The sequence below is a fragment of the Medicago truncatula genome, chromosome 5 (genome assembly GCF_003473485.1).
Source record: "Medicago truncatula cultivar Jemalong A17 chromosome 5, MtrunA17r5.0-ANR, whole genome shotgun sequence".
NCBI classification, from domain to species: domain Eukaryota; kingdom Viridiplantae; phylum Streptophyta; class Magnoliopsida; order Fabales; family Fabaceae; genus Medicago; species Medicago truncatula.
In genome coordinates, this window is record NC_053046.1 from 22,810,891 (window position 1) to 22,832,698 (window position 21,808).

At 35.0% G+C, this 21,808-nt stretch overlaps 1 non-coding gene across 1 annotated transcript; it reads left to right on the plus strand.

The window, feature by feature from the left end:
- The first annotated feature begins 522 nt into the window (after window positions 1–522).
- Window positions 523–629, plus strand: LOC120580759 (small nucleolar RNA R71). The gene has a single exon (XR_005646517.1). It is a non-coding gene; the product is annotated as a small nucleolar RNA R71 (small nucleolar RNA).
- Window positions 630–21,808: the final 21,179 nt, after the last annotated feature.

Consider the following 21,808-nt stretch of genomic DNA (forward strand, 5'->3'; position numbering starts at 1 on the left):
TTTTCAGTTCTTGAAGATTTTTATTTTGATTGGCTATGCAATTTTCCAACAAAATCTCCAAACTTGATTTCTGAGCCACTCTCTGGTTGTTTGTATAGCCAGGTGGTGCTGCTTGTCCATAGGAACCTTGAGGATTTTTGTAAAAATTTTGATTTGGCCTCGTTCCTTGGTTATATTGAGCGTAATTCAGTTGCTCAATATTGGCAGCACTACCTAACTGACAATCAACACCGATATGACCGGATATACCACAGATTTCACAAGGAGGGGATGCAGAAGAAGGTGTGACAGCATTAACATTAAGTTTTTCAAATTTTTGGGTTAATGCCTCAACCTTAGCAGCAAGGTGGTTATATTCAGAGACTTTGTATATACCTGCCTCTTTCTTAGAGGGAGTAGAAGCGGTGACGGCTCTCTCGTTGGTCCATTGGTAGTAGAGCTCCCCCTGCAGCTGCATCAACAGACATCTTAGTGGTATATGACAAGCCATTATAAAACGTGTGGACTATAAGCCACTTTTCTAAGCCATGGTGGGGACAAAGTCTAAGCATTTACTTGAAATGCTCCCACGCTTCATAGTGAGACTCCCCATCTTTTTGATTGAACCGCATGATTTGATCTCTAAGTTTAGCGGTTTTAGATGGGGGGAAAATCGGGCAAGGAATACTCGCCTCATATCATCCCATGAAGTGATGGAACCGACTTCTAGGGAACGGAACCAAGCGCTAGCTCTATCCCTTAAGGAAAAGGGAAAGAGATGAAGTCTTACGGCTTCTTGGTTCTCTTTTATGGTGCCACTGAGTCTAAGGAAGGAAAAAATATGGAGATTTGGATCCTTAGTGGGTGATCCAGAAAACTGATTTTGCTGCACCAAATTGAGTAGTGCAGGCTTGATCTCGAAGTTATTACCCTCAACCGTTGGGTACACGATAATAGCTTGTGACTCTTCCGTTGAAGGAGTAGCATACTCTTTGAGAGTGCGTTCAGCCATAGCAGTATTATTTTGTGCCTCTCTCTTTTTCTTATGCAAAAATCTTTCGATCTCAGGAATAAATTCTCCGAGACTTTTTCTTCTTCGCATAAGAAATTGAGAACCCAAGAAGTTAATTGGTAATATAAAGAAATAAGTAGAAGAAAAGAGGAAGAGAAAAGAGTTCTAATCACAAAGAAAGAGTTAATCGAATTAGTTTACTCCCCGGCAACGGCGCCAAAAACTTGATGAGATAAAACCGCAAGTGCACGGTCTTACCGAAGTAGTATGAAAAGAGTATCGTTCCAACAGGGAGTAGTTTAATTTAATTAACCTTTGGAAATGATTAGAGGAGAAAAGAATTGTAAGTTGGGGTTTTCAAACGGTTGAAAATTAATATAATAAAAAGAGCCTTGGGATCGTTGGTTTCATCTAAATAACAAGTCCTTCTCAAACCAAAACTGTAAGCTTATAATGTTATGTTAGACCTAATTTCTCAAGACAGTTTCTCTTATGTTCCTCTAGCAACCAAGCCTATTTCGCTGACTTGATTGTTATTAGTTCCCTTGAAGATCGAAACTATATGTCTCAAAGATTGCAAAGCCTATTTCGCTGACTTTGCAATCCTTGTCTAAATTCACTTGTTCGAATATCAAAGCTCCACTTTCGTTTTATGAATTGATATTTGGAATAATGGATAAACAATTATCAAACCCTCCACTTTCGTTTCCACAGTTTGATAATGGTTGATCCATGTTAAAACAGTGAATTTAGATAAGAAATTAGGGTTACATAAGATTAAGGCTTAGAGCTTGGTTTGATTAGGATTATGTCATTTAGACTTATCCAACAATCCCAAGACAAGGAGAAGTCTACTCACTCATGTTCATCGTAGACATGGGGGAGAAGAGAGAAAGCATAAAGGTAAATGACAAGAAAATAAAGGAAAAGAAAAGAACTTTAATTAGAAAAGCAATTGTCACTTATTGAATTCCAAGTAAAGATGAATATTTGTGATGGATGGCTACTCTATTTATAGCATTCATTTGACTTAAAATCTAAGCTATTACATTCGGGCTAAAAATAGAGTAGCTTAAAATCTAAGCAAAAGCAGCAAAAGACACTCTAGATGGTGGCACGGCCGTGCCAAGGCTAGCACGGGCCGTGCCAAGCTTCTGACTGTGGGGAGACATATTTTTGTCTCTCAATCTTCATATTTTTGCATCCAATCGACTCCAAGTCCCTTTCTTTTTCTCCAAGACTCAATCCATCCAATATTCATTCCTGAAATAAAATAAAATGCAATTTAAAGTAAACTATCCTAAAAAGGAAATAATGCTAATATAAAATAAAATAAAATCTAATTAAAACTAAACTAAAAAGCATATAAAAGTAAGCAATAAATGACTCATCAACAGTTCATAATCATTATCTTTAATAGGTCACACTATGTACCTAAAGCTCCTTTCTAACCAATCCAAACAACTCAAGTCTCACAATCCACTAAAACACTCAATTCTGGAAGTGCTCGCGAGGCGAGAGCATCTGCTCGCCATGGCGAGTACAAGCCAGCTTTCCAACTAAGGTTCAATCTCATTTCCATTCGTTCCCTAATCAATAGTAGGCACCTAAAGGTACTCAAAGGCATCTAAGGTTCAACTCAAAAGTCAAAAACTTGAAAATCAACATGCTCTCTGGTCACACTCGCTATGGCGAGTAAGGCTGTTCGCCGTGGCGAGCTGCACCAAAAGGACTCGCGAGGCGAAGGGGAAAGGCTCGCGTGGCGAGCGATGAATTTCATCACTCGCGAGGCGAGATTCATAGCTCGCCATGGCGAGCGATGAATTTAGGCTCGGACATGATGCACTTTCTACACGAAAATCATCATCTAACAAGGTTCTATGCCTAATTTCAATCTCAGAATTCGTCCTAAACATATTCTAAGGTTATTGGACAGTTTCTACATCAATCTAACACAGTTTTACCGTTTGATCATCAATTTTAGGGTTTTGACCTAATGCCAAAACTTTTCTAAATCAATCCTAACTTTGTCAATTAATCATCAGAATTACAACAACTAACATTACTGAATTATTAGTCTCACCCTTACCTTGTATGAAGAAAATCGCAGCTCTCCTCTTGGTTCTCTCTTCTCTTGGTTTTTTCTCCCTTTTCTCCAAAAACAGTCGTACATACTAACTTTTCTAAAACTAGGTCTTTATCTTTTATAACTCTTCCTATTTCTTATCTTATCTTATTATTCTCCCCTAAACTATCTAAAATATCAAAACAGCCCTCAACTAAATATTATTTTTTCTTTTCAAATCTTATTTTATTTAACAATAAAATAAGTCTCATAATCTTATCAAATCGTCAAAACACGTCAAATCTTTCAAATCAATTTAAATCTTCTTAATTCAACAAAACTCACATATATATTATACAAATATAATATAATGGCATAAACTCGATTAAATAATTAATTAAACGAAAGTGGGCATTACAAGTGACATCATATATCCGTTAACATGCTCAACAGAATCAAGTTATGGTGCGAGTATTCCCCTTTCTTGAAAAAATAGCAAGTCACCAATGTTATCATTCAAATCTGGATACACAAAGTCTATAAGTGACATCAACAGATTTGGTGTGTCCGATATGAGCAAATCTTCACGAATTTCTACCTTCATTACACAATTCTCATCCGAAGCGTTGTTGTCGTCTCCAATTGAGAGTATCCACTTGCCAAAATTAGCAATTTCTTTATGTTTTGCAGGTACCGAAGATGCACCCTGTAACAACCCGATTTTTAGCTAGATTTATTTTAATTACTTTTATTGTGTGTTTTATGTGTTTGTGTGTGATTATTTATGCTAGTGTGTATTTAATTGTCATTGGGTACATTTACATGGATTACCGTATTAGAAGGGTATTTTGGTCATTTGGCGGGTAAGGGTAAAATGATAATTTTTGGTGAGAATTATTTTAATATTTAGCGAGAACCCTTATTTTACTAAGTTACTAGGGTAGTGATTAGTTTTACCGTTTAGTGACTGTTGGTTATATTTTACCGTTGCCGTTGAGTGTATAGAATCTTTTTAGAATTATGTTAGAATGGGTTAAGCCCATTAGGATCTAGAATTGAGCCCATTAAGGGAGATAACATTAGGGTTGTCATAGAAAAATATCTTTCATTCACTTCATAAAATTTTCTTAGAAAGAGAGGTAGAGAGAGAAAGAGGTAAAGAGAAGAACAAGGGTTTTGAAGAGAATTGCTTGAGGAATCAATTGGGGTAAACTTAGGAGCTGAATTGAAGCAAGAGTTTGGGTTAATCTTCTTCTAAGGTAAGGGGGTTAGTTATTATCATAATCATCTTCACTTTGCAAAATTCTCAAATGTTGTATGAATTATGGATAATTGTTGCTAAATTCGTGCTTCAACTGTGATGGTATGTTTGTATGCATGAATTGATGATAATTGTATAATTGTTGGTGAAATTACATGTTCAAATATGTACAAATGATAAGTTGTGAAAATTGTGTTCAATTGGTGAATTTTGCTAAGTTGTTGTTAATTTGACATTTGATTCCTGTTCAATTGATGTTATGGATGTTAATTGATGTTATGAATGATGAATAATTGCTTGGGTATGCATATTCATGGATTGATGATGAAAATTTGAATTGTGTTGGTGTTTTGGTGAAAATGATGAGTTAGCTCAAATGTCAAGTGTTTTCAAGTGAGATTGTGCCTTTGTGAGTCTTTTTAGTCATATTGACCTATAAACATGTTCTGGAAACACATTTTGGGATTGAGGGATCAAATTGGGGAATTTTGAGTGAAAAGGGTTCCAAACCCGTAACTTTTTCTGCAAACCTGTGAAGGTTCGCTTAGAGGTTCGCTTAAGCGACCTGGTAAGCGAACACTCATAGTTTTTGTGGGTCTAGTTCGCCTAAGCGAACTGTGAGCGAGCAAGTAAGCGAAGATTTCTGGTTGCTACTGGAACTCGTTCGCTTAAGCAAACATGTGGTCGCTTAAGCGAACTGGTGAGCGACCAGAAAGCGAACAAAGTGAGTTGCTACTGTAACTTGTTCGCTTAAGCGAACCAGGTGGTCGATTAAGCGAACAGCCCCAGTTTCAGTCACTTTGATCTTTTGTTCCGGGTCTTTGGTGGCCAATCCGAGTTTTCTTAAATGATATTCTAAGCATGTTTAACCACTGTTAATCCTCCAAAACCTACTGGAACAATGATTGCTCGTATATACTTGGAATTTTTGAATTGAATCTTAACTTGTGAAATTTTGAGAATTCCAAACTTTGTCGAAAACAATATTTGTAAGCTAATAAGGCTTGTAAGTTGAACCTACAACTCATATAGACTTAGGTGATACTTGCAAGGGTGGTCAATATCTTAATCAAAGTACAAATAATATTTCGGGTGAGAAATGAAGGGTTGTGAAAATGTGATTTTCCTATGAACTTAAGTTGTGCTTGGGTTAATGTTGATGATCCGAAGATGACTTAATTTCATGTATACATTGTCGATTAAGATTGGTTAATGGTTTTCAACTTGTCTATGTCGTTTTGTTATAAGTTGGTACGGTGACTCGTTAATCTGGTTAAGTGAAATTGTGTGAATGATATTGTTGATTGTTGATAATCAAGTTATTATGTGGGGATGAATACTATGATTTTAATTGTGTGTGGGCATGTTTCCTTGGTAATGCAATGTTGTGGAGATAATCAATATAATTGGGTGTTGTCCTATATATTGAGGTTGAAATTGTGGATTGTTGTCGCATTATCGAGTCCTTATACATGTCCATGCATCATAGTCGAGTTGTTGTAAAAGGGTTGAGCTCTTTTAATTCGGAGATTATGTAAGGCGGGGGTGAACCCTTACATACGATGTGTTTTATCATCGGAGGTGACGACCTTTTGGAGATTTGGTGCCACATGCATTTATGTGTCAATAAATGAATATCATATCATGAGTCTTATGTGATATATGTGATTGGTGATGAAATGAGATGAATGATTATTGATGATGATTGTGATTGATGTTTGCGAATGAATATTTATAAATGGATAATTGTTCATATGATTGACGTATGTTGGTATGAGCTATCAAGTTGCAATGTAAGTATTTATGCATGACTAATATTATTCAAATACATGATATTATATGATTTAATTGTTATTTGAATTATGATAATGTAATACTTACCCCCAGTGGTTTTAACCGCCTACTTGCCTGTATGGGTGAGTAGACGTTGTGCAGGAGTAGTGCTCGGTGAGTCTTTGCTTGGGATATCGGGAGCTTTCTCCGATATCGGTGTTGAGTCGGCTCTGATCTAGGCTTGTTGTGTCTAGATTAGGTTATTTTATTTTCCTTTTGATTATTGTTTTATTGGTGACTACCTGTATGTTTGGGTTTTTGAGATTCATCTTTGAGATGTGATTTATTTGTTCATGACAACATATTTTGATTACTCTGGTTTATATTCCGCTGTAACTGTTGAGGTTTATATACATGTCTATCGGTTTTGAATTTTGAATGTGGTGTAGCCTCTATTTCTTGAATAAATGTATTATTCGCATGTTTAATTGCTTAAATAGAAATAGGAGCGTTACAAGTTGGTATCAGAGCCATGATCAGTCGTGTCTAGACTAATGCTTGTTGTTTTTCCCTGTTGTGTGCGAATGGTAGCTTAGTACCTTCGACATTTGCTTCGTTGTGTTGTTTCCTTATCGGTGAGTTGGTTGTGTAGTGATGAGATGGCAGGAGGTCGTGATGATGCAGCAATTGCGCAAGCTTTAGCGACTATGGCGCAAGTTTTGGCTCAAGCGAATGAGAATACGGCAGCTAACCATAGGAATGAAGGTGAGGCCGAAGAGAGGAGGCTCGATAGATTCTTGAGGAACAATCCACCGACTTTCAATGGGAGGTTCGATCCAGAGGGAGGACAGACTTGGGTGCAGGGGATGGAGCGGATTTTCCGAGCTATGGTTACGGGAGATGACCAGAAGGTCAGATTAGCGACTCATATGCTAGCTGAGGAAGCAGAGTACTGGTGGACCAATGCCAAAGGAAGACTTGAGATGGGAGGTGATGTGGTGACCTGGGCTAAGTTCAAGTTTGAATTCTTGAGGAATTATTTCCCGAAAGACTTGAGGACCAAGAAGGAGATTGAGTTTCTGAATCTGAAACAAGGGATCATGTCGGTAGCCGAGTATGCGGCGAAGTTCGAGGAACTCTCGAGGTTTTGTCCCTACATCAATGTTGAGGATGCTATGATTTCGAAGTGTGTGAAGTTTGAGAGTGGGCTTAGGCCGGACATCTATCAGTACATGTGTGTTCAGGAGATCCGAGACTTTGATACTTTGGTGCATAAGTGTCGTATGTTTGTTGATGCTGGAAAAGCTAAGTCTAATTACTACAAGGCTTAGAATGAGAAGAAATGAAAAGGCCATGGAGTTGGGAAACCTTACAGCAAGGACAAAGGAAAGAAGAGAGAATCTGGTGGGGGCTCAAGGCCAAGTTTGGCGGATGTCAAGTGCTATAGGTGTGGAACCTTAGGTCACTATGCTAATGATTGCAAGAATGATGTGAATTGTCACAAGTGTGGGAAAGCGGGTCACAAGGCGGCTGATTTCAGAGGTGTTGCAAGAGAGATTACTTGCTACAATTGTCGAGAGAAGGGTCATATTAGTACCAAGTGTACCAAGCCGAAGAAGGCGACAGGAAAGGTGTTTGCTTTGAATGCGGAGGAGGTGGAGCAGCCGGATAATCTTATCCGAGGTATGTGTTTTATCAATAGTACTCCTTTGATTGCAATTATTGATACTGGTGCTACTCATTCTTTTATCTCGGCTAGTTGTGTTGAACATTTGGATTTGGTTGTAACTCCTTTGTTGCGGGGAATGGTTATTGACACCCCGGCTAGCGGTTCGGTGACTACTTCTTTTATGTGTGCTAAGTGTCCTATTAATTTTGGTGATGTTGATTTTGAGTTGGATCTTGTTTGTCTTCCGTTGAAGCATATGGATGTGATTTTTGGTATGGATTGGTTGTTAGCTTTTGGGGTTAGCATTAATTGTTTGACTAGGAGTGTGACTTTTTCTAAGCCGGTAGAAGAGTTAGATAGGAAGTTATTGACCGCGGAGCAAGTAAAGAAATCATTAGGTGGTGAAGCTTGTGTGTTTATGATGTTTGCATCATTGAAGGTTAGTGGTGAGAAAGGAGCTAATGAATTGCCGGTAGTGCAAGAGTTTCCAAAAGTTTTTCTAGAGGATATTACCGAATTACCGCCGGAGAGGGAAGTTGAGTTTGCAATTGATTTGGTGCCAGGCACGAGCCCTATTTCGATTGCGCCGTATCGGATGTCTGCATCAGAGTTGGGTGAATTGAAGAAACAGTTGGAAGAGTTGCTTGAGAAGCAGTTTATTAGACCAAGTGTTTCGCCGTGGGGTGCTCCAGTGTTGTTAGTTAAGAAGAAAGATGGAAGCATGAGGTTGTGTGTGGATTATCGGCAGTTGAACAAGGTGACGATTAAGAATCGGTATCCACTTCCAAGGACTGATGATTTGATGGATCAGCTAGTTGGTGCAGAGGTGTTTAGTAAGATTGATTTGAGATTGGGATATCATCAGATTAAAGTAAAGGCGGAAGATATATCCAATACCGCGTTCCGAACGAGGTATGGACACTATGAGTATTCTGTGATGCCATTTGGAGTATGTAATACACCAGGTGTCTTTATGGAATACATGAATAGAATATTTCGTCCTGATCTGGATCGTTTTGTGGTGGTGTTTATAGATGATATTTTGGTGTATTCAAAGTCTGAGGAAGAGCATGCTGAGCATTTGAGGATTGTGTTGCAAGTATTGAAAGAGAACCAGTTATGTGCTAAGTTTTCTAAGTGTGAGTTTTGGTTGAAGGAAGTGAGTTTCCTTGGTCATGTGATTTCTAAGGATGGTATTTCTGTGGATCCTTCCAAGGTTGATGCATTGTTGCAGTGGGAGTCCCCTAAGTCTGTTTTTGAGATTAGAAGCTTTCTTGGTTTGGCCGGTTATTATCGGAGGTTCATGGAGGGATTCTCTAAGTTGGCGTTGCCATTGACGCAGTTGACTCGGAAAGGGCAAGCTTATGTTTGGGATGCCAAGTGTGAGAAGAGTTTCCAAGAGTTGAAGAAGAGGTTGACTTCAGCTCCAGTGTTGATTTTGCCGAATCCGAAGGAATCGTTTGTGGTGTATTGTGATGCTTCTAAGATGGGTCTTGGTGGTGTGCTTATGCAGAATCGTCAGGTTGTAGCTTATGCTTCGAGGCAGTTGAAAGTGCATGAGAAGAATTATCCGACTCATGATTTGGAATTAGCGGCCGTTGTGCATGCATTGAAAATTTGGAGGCACTATCTGTATGGTTCTAAGTTTGAGGTGTTCAGTGACCACAAGAGTTTGAAGTATCTGTTTGATCAGAAAGAGTTGAATATGAGGTAGAGAAGATGGTTGGAATATCTTAAGGATTTTGATTTTCAGTTGAGTTATCATCCCGGGAAGGCTAATGTTGTTGCGGATGCTTTGAGTAGAAAAACTTTGCATATGTCTGCTTTGATGATTAAAGAGTTGGAATTGATTGAGCAGTTTCGAGACTTGAGTTTGGTTAGTGAGTTGACACCGGATGGTGTGAGGTTGGGTATGTTGAAGTTGACAAGCAATATTTTGGAAGAGATCAAGAATGGTCAGAAGGAAGATTTGGAACTCGTGGACCGAGTGACGTTAGTTAATCAAGGTAAGGGTGGAGACTTTAGATTGGATGAGAATGGCGTTTTGATGTTTCGTGATCGAGTTTGTGTGCCGGATGTGTTTGAGCTTAAGAGACAGATTTCGAGTTTGTGTGCCGGATGTGTTTGAGCTTAAGAGACAGATTTTGGACGAATTCCATAGAAGTAGTATGAGTATTCATCCAGGAGCAACTAAGATGTATCAAGATTTGAAAAGGTTGTTTTGGTGGCCTGGAATGAAGAAGGAGATCGCTGAGTTTGTTTATGCTTGTTTGGTTTGTCAGAAATCGAAGATTGAACATCAGAGACCGTCGGGTTTGATGCAACCGTTGTTTGTGCCAGAGTGGAAGTGGGATAGCATTTCCATGGATTTTATTGGAGCGTTGCCTAAGACTAGTAAGGGTTTTGATTCGATTTGGGTGATTGTGGATCGATTGACAAAGTCGGCACATTTTGTTCCTATCAAGACGGGTATGACTGTAGCGAAGTTGGCTGAAATCTACATTGAGCAGATAGTGAGGTTGCATGGTATACCTTCTAGTATTGTGTCGGATCGGGATCCGAGGTTTACTTCTAAGTTTTGGAAGAGTTTGCAAGCTGCTTTGGGAACTAAGTTGAGATTGAGTTCTGCTTACCATCCTCAGACCGATGGGCAGACGGAGAGGACTATTCAGAGTTTGGAGAATTTGTTGAGAGCTTGTGTTTTGGAGCAAGGTGTTAGTTGGGACGAATGTTTACCGTTGATTGAGTTTACTTACAACAACAGCTTTCATGCTAGTATCGGAATGGCACCGTTTGAGGCTTTGTATGGTCGGAGGTGTAGGACACCGTTATGTTGGTTTGAGTCTGGAGAGAGTGCTTTGTTAGGACCGGAGGTTGTGCAAGAAACTACGGAAAAGGTTAAGATGATTCAGGAGAAGATGAAAGCGTCTCAGAGTAGACAGAAGAGTTATCATGATAAGAGGAGAAAGGATATTGAGTTTCAAGTTAGTGATCACGTGTTTTTGAGGGTGAATCATGTGACCGGAGTTGGTCGTGCTTTGAAGTGTAGGAAGTTGACTGCTCGTTTTGTTGGACCGTTTGATGTCATTGAGAAGGTTGGGGTTGTAGCGTATCGGATTGCGTTACCACCATCTTTGTCGAATCTTCATAATGTGTTTCATGTGTCTCAGTTGAGGAAGTATGTGCATGATGCGTCTCATGTGATTCAAGTTGATGAATTGGAAATAAGGGATAATTTGACAGTTGAGACTTGGCCGGTTAGGATTGAGGATGGAGAGTTGAAGCGTTTGCGTGGCAAAGGGATTGTTTTGGTCAAAGTGATTTGGGTGGGACCAACTGGTGAGAGTGCCACTTGGGAACCGGAGAGTAGGATGAGGATTTCGTATCCGGAGTTGTTTCCTTCAGGTAAATTTTCGAGGGCGAAAATTCTTTTAGGGGGGGAGAGTTGTAACAGCCCGATTTTTAGCTAGATTTATTTTAATTACTTTTATTGTGTGTTTTATGTGTTTGTGTGTGATTATTTGTGCTAGTTTTTATTTAATTGTCATTGGGTGCATTTACATGGATTACCGTATTAGAAGGGTATTTTGGTCATTTGGCGGGTAAGGGTAAAATGATAATTTTTGGTGAGAATTATTTTAATATTTAGCGAGAACCCTTATTTTACTAAGTTACTAGGGTAGTGATTAGTTTTACCGTTTAGTGACTGTTGGTTATATTTTACCGTTGTTAGTAATTACCGTTGAGTGTATAGAATCTTTTTAGAATTATGTTAGAATGGGTTAAGCCCATTAGGATCTAGAATTGAGCCCATTAAGGGAGATAACATTAGGGTTGTCATAGAAAAATATCTTTCATTCACTTCATAAAATTTTCTTAGAAAGAGAGGTAGAGAGAGAAAGAGGTAAAGAGAAGAACAAGGGTTTTGAAGAGAATAGCTTGAGGAATCAATTTGGGTAAACTTAGGAGCCGAATTGAAGCAAGAGTTTGGGTTAATCTTCTTCTAAGGTAAGGGGGTTAGTTATTATCATAATCATCTTCACTTTGCAAAATTCTCAAATGTTGTATGAATTATGGATAATTGTTGCTAAATTCGTGCTTCAACTGTGATGGTATGTTTGTATGCATGAATTGATGATAATTGTATGATTGTTGGTGAAATTACATGTTCAAATATGTACAAATGATAAGTTGTGAAAATTGTGTTCAATTGGTGAATTTTGCTAAGTTGTTGTTAATTTGACATTTGATTCCTGTTCAATTGATGTTATGGATGTTAATTGATGTTATGAATGATGAATAATTGCTTGGGTATGCATATTCATGGATTGATGATGAAAATTTGAATTGTGTTGGTGTTTTGGTGAAAATGATGAGTTAGCTCAAATGTCAAGTGTTTTCAAGTGAGATTGTGCCTTTGTGAGTCTTTTTAGTCATATTGACCTATAAACATGTTCTAGAAACACATTTTGGGATTGAGGGATCAAATTGGGGAATTTTGAGTGAAAAGGGTTCCAAACCCGTAACTTTTTCTGCAAACCTGTGAAGGTTCGCTTAGAGGTTCGCTTAAGCGACCTGGTTAAGTGAAATTGTGTGAATGATATTGTTGATTGTTGATAATCAAGTTATTATGTGGTGATGAATACTATGATTTTAATTGTGTGTGGGCATGTTTCCTTGGTAATGCAATGTTGTGGAGATAATCAATATAATTGGGTGTTGTCCTATATATTGAAGTTGAAATTGTGGATTGTTGTCGCATTATCGAGTCCTTATACATGTCCATGCATCATAGTCGAGTTGTTGTAAAAGGGTTGAGCTCTTTTACTTCGGAGATTATGTAAGGCGGGGGTGAACCCTTACATACGATGTGTTTTATCATCGGAGGTGACGACCTTTTGGAGATTTGGTGCCACATGCATTTATGTGTCAATAAGTGCATATCATATCATGAGTCTTATGTGATATATGTGATTGGTGATGAAATGAGATGAATGATTATTGATGATGATTGTGATTGATGTTTGCGAATGAATATTTATGAATGGATAATTGTTCATATGATTGACGTATGTTGGTATGAGCTATCAAGTTTCAATGTAAGTATTTATGCATGACTGATATTATTCATCTACATGATATTATATGATTTAATTGTTATTTGAATTATGATAATGTAATACTTACCCCTAGTGGTTTTAACCGCCTACTTGCCTATATGGGTGAGTAGACGCTGTGCATGAGTAGTGCTCGGTGAGTCTTTGCTTGGGATATCGGGAGCTTTCTCCGATATCGGTGTTGAGTCGGCTCTGATCTAGGCTTGTTGTGTCTAGATTAGGTTATTTTATTTTCCTTTGGATTATTGTTTTATTGGTGACTACCCGTATGTTTGGGTTTTTGAGATTCATCTTTGAGATGTGATTTATTTGTTCATGACATGTACATATTTTGATTACTCTGGTTTATATTCCGCTGTAACTGTTGAGGTTTATATACATGTCTATCAGTTTTGAATTTTGAATGTGGCGTAGCCTCTATTTCTTGAATAAATGTATTATTCGCATGTTTAATTGCTTAAATAGAAATAGGAGCGTTACACACCCAATCTCATATTAATAGTAAGCCTCAACATATTAAAATAAGCCCATATATTTGATGAATTGATTGATGCATCAACAATATCTTGCCTCGTTCCTTTTCGGACAACAGGCAATATCTGCCTGAAATCACCACCTAAAACTATTATCATTCCACCAAATGGTTTAAACTCGTTTAGGGGATCATTCTTGGACATGATATCACTCATTGATCAGTCAACTGCCTCAAAACACCATGAGTGCATCATTGGAGCCTCATCCCAAATTATCAGCTTTGCAGCACGCACCAGGTCTGCCCTAAGACTATCCTTTTCCATCGTAAGCAATGATGCCTCATAATCTCAATAGGGACTGTCAGTGTCGAGTGTGCGATTCTTCCACCTGGTAATAGAAGAGTCACTATACCACTGGATGCAACATTCAATACAATTAACCCCTTCGATCTAACAACAGCCGACAATGTTTCATATAAAGTTTTTGCAATACCACCGTAACCATATAAGAAAAAGAAACCATCGTCGTCAGAACCAATGGACTCCATGATCTTTTCATGCACATATCTTTGTTCATCAATCAGCATGTGTCTTTTCCAGTTCATCTTTGTTGTAATTTAGCTCATCAACGATAAGCTTGTTTGTGAAAGTTGGCATGTTTACTGCGTTTGGCCTGGGTATAGATTTGAAGTCAGTAAGCGATTGTCCGTTTTCCTGAAGCAGCATTTCAATTTCAATCAAACAAAGGTTCTTCATGTCATCGTCACCGATACACAGATCTGTATATTAAATGCAAAAGTCACAAAATTAATATTAACACCTTTGCATGCATTTGTGTGCACATTGAAGAGAAAAGAAAAAATATTAGCTTTATATGACAATCCTTTATATTTAAACTTATCAGCCTAAAAAATGTAGAAAATGTTGAATGGTATCGTAGAGTTAGTAACTCTTAGTTTTTTCTTTACTATATCTTAAAAAAAGTACTTTTTAACTACTTAAACGAATCTAATTAGCCTTTATTATACCCTGAAAAACACACCCCTCGAAAACAACCTTGTCATCAAGGTTGGAATGTGCTAAATTTCTTAATGTGTAATAGTCTTCATATGTGTCACCCTTATCCCTACTTTTTATTAGTGAAGTACTGTTTTGATTCTCACTTTAATTTGAACTCTTTGGTTCCACCAAGATTCTTTACTCCTAGCTAGGTCCAAAACCTATTAATTCTTCTAGTGTCTCTTTTGCTACTTTTCTAATCTCATATGTCATCTTGTTCCACGTGTCATTTTCGCTTCTATGTAGCTTTACCAACCTTCTGTCAAAATCTTTTGCAGGAAAACACTTTGGTTTTGATCCTTTAAATGTCACCACTTGATCCTTGTTTCCCAATCATGGCCTCTCATCTCCGCTCTTATCTTAACCCTTACATCCATAACCAATACTATATGTTGGATGGTCAAACTCTCTCCATGTAAAACTTTAAATACAAACAAATATTTATGTCATAATTCTTAATAAGAGATAATCTATTTGATAACATGAAATCCCACTCTTCTATGTAATAAATTTTCTTTTTATTTTTCTAAAGTAAGATTAAAAGAGAACAAAAAAATCTAGGATGAATTTACCATATTCATTTATCTCCCCTATGCTATACCCTCATTCAAGCCTTTAAAAGTTATTAAACACTCCTTACATGCCCATTTAGATTCCCTCCTAGAAAAACATATTCTCCTTGTGGTATATCTTGAATTTAGCCTTTCAAAATTTAACTTTAGAATATTCTTCCAAACCTACCTAAGATGGGTAAACACTCATAACATTAAAGATGTCTTATTTCCTTTAAAAAAATAAAAAATAAAGATGTCTTATTAAACTAAAAATTTGTGGGATACAATCAAATCTCACATCCTCTTTACATCCACAATATCCTTTTTCAATTCCTTATCCACAATAATGCCTACACAATTTCTCGATCTAACTTTTCCAGTTTATCAATGCTTGAATTTTAAACTATCTAATTCTTTTGCCTTTTCACCTACCTACATAGTTTTTTGTTGGCACATAAAATTAATCTTCATTTTAGTCATTGCGTCAACTATTTCCATATATGTGATCTAAAAAAAAAACTATTTCAATATATGTTCAAGTAAGAGTACCTTTATTCCATGTTCTAAAATGGATCATACTCTCATTAACTAACTTCTTTACCCACACTCGTTCACAAAGATGTGGAGACCCTTGCTTATTTATTACTGCATTCAGGCAGCGATGTATCCATCCTTGCTCATTTAACATTGTAATTGAGCTATACAACGCGTTTCTTCTACGCATTGACCCAGTTTCACACTATTATATACTCGGTCCATGTCATAGAGATTTAAAGTGTTTCAATTAAATTCAAATGTTCAAATTTTAATTAGTAGAATCTAGTCCAAGTCTTGAAATTTTTATAATATAGAATGTCATTTAATTATATATATTTTTAAGATTTTTTTTAAAAAAAAGTTACGTGTAATTATTTATTGATCAAACCTAATGAAACTTGATTGCATCGGGTAATAGATTACAATGAAAACCGACTCATCCCGTGAACATCTGTAGGCGTGGGTGCTGAAGCATGTTTGCTTAATTTCTTTTTAAATAGGTATCATCATCCATAATTAACTTTTTTTTATACCCATGACGATCACAAACTTATGTTTGCTTAAATTTAATTTTTTTTATTGAATGATTTTTCTTACAAACGATGAAGGAATTAAATGATTGTATTTCCTATGTTAGCGGTCATTTACTATTGATTGATTTTAATTCCCTCATCTATGAAACTCTCTTCAGTTCATTAAAAAACAATGACATATTGAAAGTGCTCATCCCACTTTTACTTAAAAAAGGTTATTTTTTAGGACAAAAAACAGGTATATTTTTATTTTATTTTTCAGGAGAAGGAGATGGTTTGCATGGTATAATATGAGTTAGACTACCCACTGTACTCTCTTTTATTATGTATTATTTTCCTTATTAAAACTCAAACATTTAAATTTTCAATTGTCATTCTTTATCTTTTGATAAAATATCTTTTTTAATTCTAATTTAATGCACATTAGGATTATAGAAATCAATATTTTTTTAATGATTTCAATAATAAAAAAAAGGTTTAATTGTCTTTTTGGTCCCTTAACTATTTAATTAGTATCGGTTTGGTCCCCTAACTAAAATTTGATTTATTTTGGTCCCTTAAGTTTCTTTCTGTTACCACTTTTAGTTCTTTCCGTTAATTTTATTAAAAAAACGTTAGGGTATTGTAAACCCAGAAAAACTCAAATCAAAAAACACAAAAAGCACCCCTTCTTCACTATTCATCTTCTTTGTTCCTCATCTTCTTCTCCAATCTCTGTTTCTTTTCTCTTACCACAACCCATATCTCAAAATTATGTTATACAACTTTAAATTTCTAGGATACAAACACTGATTCTTCTTCTTGTTATAGAGTATTGTAATAGAATGGGTCAATAGAGAAATTGATGCAAAAAGAAATTGAAGAAAACGAACACAGATATAACAACATCAACAAATCAACAATGCCCAGTCGATATCCGCAACCTATCATTCACCACCGTCGTCGCCGCTGTTCGATTCACTTATAACAGGTCGTATTTGGTTTGATTTGTCGCCGAAAATGGGTCGCTGCAAATTCACAAAACAAATTCTTCTTCTGGTTTTTTTTTTTTTCATAACCTTCTCTCTTTCTCCTATCCCTCTTTTCTCCCTTCTCTCTTTTCTCGTCACCCCCTCTTTTCTCTCTCTGCTCTCGTCCCCCTCTCTTCTCCTTTCTCTCTTCTCTTTTTCATACCCATAAGTTAAAATTGAAACCAAATAATTTCTTAATGAATCTTGGTTGTTAAATTTTCGGTTGCTATTGTTATTGAAGTTTGATTTTGGTTGTGTTGTTGTTTGTCTGAATTGTGCTATCATTGTTGTTTGTCTGGATTGTGCTATCGTTGTTTTTTAGAAGAGATGGAACACATGGAGGTGGTGATGTTGGTGTTGGTGTTGCTTTGTTGTTGTGTTTGAGTTGTTTGAAAGTGATGGGAGAATGAAAGAAGATGAAGGGAACATCACTGATGGTGAACCACAAAGCAAGGAAGTTGTTGTTCTTGATGGTGTTGTTCCTATTTTCCAGAATTTGATGAATACAAATTTCAGCCAATGACAAAATGACACTTGTACAAACCCTAACGTTTTTTTAATAAAACTAACGGAAAGGACTAAAAGTAGTAACGGATAGAAACTTAAAGGACCAAAATAAATCAAATTTTAGTTAGAGGAGCAAACCGATACCAATTAAATAGTTAAGGGACCAAAAAGGCAATTAAGCCTAAAAAAAAATCTATAATAATTTAAGGTTGACCATAATTTAGTTACCTTATTTTATAAGTATAGTAGAAATTTCCAAAACTAATTAGTTACCTTATTTTTAACTTTCATTTGAAATTTAAGGTTGACCATAATTTTTTTCCGTTGAATTTTAAATTAGCAACCACATGATATAAAATAAGTTATTTGTTCCAAATTTTTTATTTCATACTTTGATTGATTCTCTTAATTCCGAGAACTTGATTGGTTTGATTTTTTTAAATGATGGTTCAATGATCTATTGTTTACCAAGAATAGTAGAAACATGAATTGAAGAACGGGATGAGGGTCAAGCTTAAATAGAAATAAGAAAATGAGACATACATATTCATTTTTTTTTAAGAAGACATACATATTCATTATTGAGTGATTTAAAATATTCCTTGAATTTGTTTTTTGTGACCGCCTTGATTGAATCATTTCAAATTTTCTACAATTTGTTTACCTTTAATGCAATTAATTCTTGATTCATGAGTTTTATTTTTTTAAATAAAAGAGGATTTTTTTTATGATGGTTTAAAATTTATTCAATGGTGATTGACTATGGAAAACAGAAAATTTGTTATATATTCTTAAATGATTTAAAGAATACCGTGAATTTTTAAGATATCCTTGATTGGAGCATGACAAAGTTTCAACAATTCATTAATACTTCATCCGTTTCATAATACATTTCACAATTTTACAATATGCATTATTCACATAACTTACTTTGACCACATTTTTTAACTAATATATAAATACAAATGTTAGCATGTAAGATGTTGTTTGATTTGTCTCAATCAATATTTTCAAATAGGATTATCATAGTATGTGTTTATTTTTGAAAAAAGAAAATAGGATTTTTTTTATGTTTATTTAAGGATTATTGACCGTAAAAAAGGATAAATATTATAATTAATGCATATATATCTTGCACATTAATACATATACAATTCTACAAATGTATTTGTTGGATCCAATTAAGCACCCAAATTTAGGAGCTCCGTTGTTGACCGTCTTAGTCTCTATTTTGACATTACAATGTTAGGTTTGTTTGAAGTCTAATTCGAAATGTTTTTGAGGCAAAATATCATATGATCCAAATATAAAATCAAACACGGTTAACTTTGACTTGGCTGACTCTTTTGAAGAAAAAAAAATCCAATCAAAAATAATGCAATATAATTTGGATCAATATTTATATATCCAAAATAAAGTCTTAGAAAACTCTTTTAATGTTAATAATATAAAGGAATAATAGATTAATAGGTTTGATACAAAAATAGATTTAAAAAAAATTGGAAACCCTTTTCATTTCATTTTATCACAAGTTGATAAAATTTGACACACACACGCTCATAAGAGTAAGATGAAGTATCAAAAAAAAATTAAAATTAGCAAATAATAGATTAATGTAATAAATTTGTAAAAGTTTAGTCTAGTGGTAAAAAGACATATCTTAGTTATTAAAGACATATCACCAAATTAAATCAACTTGTGATAAACTGAAATTGACCGCTTTTCCAAATATGGTTAATATAATTATTTTAAAAATGTCTTTAGGTTTCAATTTTTTAAAAAAGATCGAAGTATTTTTATTCATAAATATTTCATTTTTTTATGAAAAAGTTGGTAAACAAATTAATCAATTTATTCATAAAAAATTAAATACATTATACATAACAATTATTATTAAAATTTGTCATTAAGGATAATCTTCTCATTAAAGTTAATTTTTATTTGAAATCTTATAATAAAATGACTTATTTGAAGACATCATTATTCATTAAGGAAAATATTCTCATAAATATTAATTTTTATTTAAAATATTACAATTTGATGAATTGTTTAGGAAGTTTGTATCACGTTAATATTATTTTTTTGTTACATAGGGAAATATCACATTATATATTTTATTAAATAATTTTATTTTTATTATTACTTTGTTACTTTTATTTATTTGATTGGTTGTATATAACCTTTTTCTTAAAGAAATATTGGTTGTATATGACTATTAATTATTATGTGAGAGTTCACTTTAGAATTTCTTACGTGAAAAGTGTTACCGAGGGTGTGTATAAAACAACGTGCAAAAATAATCTAAATTCATGCACATGTATTAATTAATATACTTGTATTATTCATGTACATGTGATATACAATAAATTAATAATTACAAATCATGAAGAAAAAGGGGCATTCACTCCTATTTGAATAATAATTACAAATTATGTGAAAGGTGCACTAAAATTTTCAATATAATAAATACAATCTTCAGTTTCTTTGTCATTCTTGTATTTGAAAAAAAAAAAAAAACAATTAAAGAATAGTGCACTATTTCTTAATACACTAAATTCAAACACCTCATTATCAATGTCTTTTGCAATGCTCCATCATATGACACTTCTTCCTCGTAAACGACTTTTTGTGCGTCACAATTTCTAATCACTTTGTCTCTCTGTCTAAACTAAAAAACAATAAAAGATATAAAAATAAAAGCTTTATGTAATCTAAATTAAAAATGAAAACGACAATATATGTTAATGAGAATGAGAGATTAACATTTTTCAATCACATATAAACCAAAGTCTAAAAACAAAAACAATGAAAATTGAAATGATTATTCAAATATGAGTCATAGAAAATAATATGAAAATAAGAAAACAAAGAACAATTCAACAAAAAATTTGAGTTTATAGAAGACTTAATTTGAGTTTATAGAAGACTTTCAGACAATTTGAGTTTATATAAGACTTTCAGAAAATTTGTGTTGCATTTTCCAAGTGATGTAAAACTTGTGAGTATCATAAACAATATTTATCGGGAAAATCATCAAGAAATAACAATAATCACTCCCTTGATTTCTTCAAAAAAAAAAAAATCACTCCCTTGATTTAAGGATAAAATAAATGTGAAAAATATTCATTAATTTTCAAAAAATCACATTTGAAATCAGAAACAAAATCATATTATATTGTTTTTTTGAAAAGACTAAAATGAGTTATATATTACCACAACACAGGCCTTCCGAGCTCAAGATGAGCCAAGGAAGTAAAGCCTAAAAAAAGAACACACCGTATATACAAAAATTACAAAGCAAAGACCATCACCAGAAAACAGCTGGAACTAACCACTGAAATTAGCCTATGCCTAGAATAGCAAACGGACTTAGCCACCAACCATGATAGTTAAAGGGAAGAGTTGTAAACTTCACCTTTAACCAATTGAAAGTTAGCAACTTAATCCTATCTACCACCTGAATAATAGTGCTATCTAACGCCTTAAAAATCCTACTATTTCTTTCCTTCCAAATTTCCCAAACTGTTGCACACCAGATAACCTGTAAAATAGATTGCCTCGATCTAGAAACACCACCAAAGTATTGAAACTGATTAAAATGTCGTGAAGCATCTTGAGGTAATACCGTTGCAATTCTAATCCACTGAAGAATATGATTCCAAACCGAGCTAAAGAAAAAACATTGAAAAAATAAATGGGTGGATGTCTCAATCGATCCACACCCACCCACACAATTTTGATCATCAACAAGTAACACCTGACGCTTAAATAAATTATCTTTTGTAGGCAACCGATCACGAAACAAACGCCACACAAACAACAACACCTTTAAAGGTACTTTCTTATGGCTAATAAAAGGTGCTGCCCCCGCAAAAGTACTAACATCCTGAGCAATAATAGAATTGTATGCACTTCTAACTGTATAAATTGAAGCAGAGTCTACCTTCCATGTCCAACGATCCTTCCTATGGACCTGTAAAACCACATTTTGAAGTAAAATGATAAGCTCTTCCACCGACTCCTCCTCCCACGCGAATAACCTACGTCTCCACCTCCACGCCTCACCATCCACCCCCCATCCCAACTCCTTCATTACCACCACAGACTCTTCCTTCCGCAACGACAACTCATACAATCTATTAAATCTAACCCTTAACGACACCTCACCCACCCAAACATCAGACCAAAAACTCGTATTATTGCCATTCCCCAAAGAACGAGTGATATTACTATTAAACCACCCCTCCGACCTCAAACTC